Here is a 1,710-nt window from a genome sequence, read left to right as displayed (position 1 = left end):
CACTTTAAATAAGTTAATTTCAAATTAAGCACATGGGCTCAGAAGAGACTGATGCCCATCTGCCATCGTAAGGTATGGCTACAGCACAACATACAAACGCGACACAATCGCATCTCATCTATCAGTGAGTTCGGTGACAATTTTACTGGCCACCAGTGGGCAGAAGCGGAGTGTCGCTTGTCACATTGATGGACTGCCCATTACCGCCTCAGATCCTTCTCAGCACCAAGAAGAACGATACCCCCAGAAGCAGCCCGGTGTCGGCGGCCTGGATGATGAGTTCTCAGTGCTTGTGACGCTGTTCCGAGTTCTTCATCTGTAGCCCCAGGACCTAGAACAGTATCTGCCACAAAGGAGCCCTGCAATGAAAATTAATAAAGGGCAGAAGGAGAAAAATCCTATCCAGCCCTTAACACAGTTTCTTGAGTTAAAAAGCAGTGCAACTCACAGACAAGAATTCTTTAAGTTTCCTCCTGATATTTTTGACTGCCGCCAGCCGAGCCTGACCCCGCCGGCCTGCTCTTAGGGTGGCGAGGCCCCAGCCTGGGTGTGCCTGATGCCCCATTTCCATCCTCAGGCTGCTGTGCCACCTGACACCCAGTGGCTTGGCTGGGACACTGACGGTCTTGCCTCTCATCACGAGCCTCACACGGGTTCCCTCTGGTGTTAATTACGCTTCCAGCTGAATTTGAAGTCGCCTTCTGTGAGTAAGGAGATGGAGGTGTGGATCAGGCTGTCTCCCCAGACACCGCGGTTTTCATTTCTGGCCCTGCTCCTCGGAGACGAGCCTTTCGGTCAGTCCCGAGATGCTACAGAGTCGAACACACGCACGTGTGACACAGCATTTCCTAAAGGATGCGCCCGAAACAGCCCCCCTCAGACACCGACGGCAGCCAGACCTCCTTGCCTCGCAATGAGACACACAGGTGGCAGATTTGAGACCCGTTCGTTCTAACTTCGTAGGGAACAGAGAATTGCGGTCACCAGCGCCCCGTTCTGGTTTGGGCCGTAAGTGGAGCCCCGAGCTGGGAACGGGCTCTGTCGTTCTGGAAGATGCCCACATGCTAGGCCAGCGCAGGCCGTGCGTGTGAAGCGTCTCGGCGCCCGGCTCTGCAGCCAAACCTCCTCTTCTAGCAAGTACGATTTGCCCAATTTCTAAAATCGAATACAGGACAGTATAGGACCGAATACAGCCCAGTGGGAATTTCAGTGGTATGTTCGTGTTCTAGAAACTGGGAAGTTGAAAAAGCTTTATGAGGCAGGTGAACTGTGAACGAGACACACAAAGTCTGTAAGAACAGCCTGGGACTCGAAACGTCAGATTTCCATCTCTTGGTTAAAGGTAAATCAACGCTTCATTTCATTTCAACTCACGCAGTATGTTAACAAATATAAATATTCCATTAATATCGACCTTTATGCATCAATGCTCAAAATTAGCATAGGTACCATTAATAGTCAGGCTTTTAAGGGAGGTTTTTTATGACTTTTTTCTTCCCTTTCGACCCGAATGATCTCCATCCAGCAGATTTTCGCACGGAACTGACGATCATTTCAGGCTCTCACATCGCATGCACAGACCAGTATCATCAGAGGGCGCGTGTCGCCAGTAAAGAACACGCCCACGTGAAATGTGTCTTTCAGAATTCCCAGGCAATTTAGATTAATTTTCAAATCTAGCTTATGAAAATAAATCACATGTTTTCACTA

The sequence above is a fragment of the Pteropus vampyrus genome, unplaced genomic scaffold (genome assembly GCF_000151845.1).
Source record: "Pteropus vampyrus isolate Shadow unplaced genomic scaffold, Pvam_2.0 Scaffold1500, whole genome shotgun sequence".
NCBI lineage: Eukaryota > Metazoa > Chordata > Mammalia > Chiroptera > Pteropodidae > Pteropus > Pteropus vampyrus.
Note: the sequence above shows the minus strand (reverse complement) of the source record.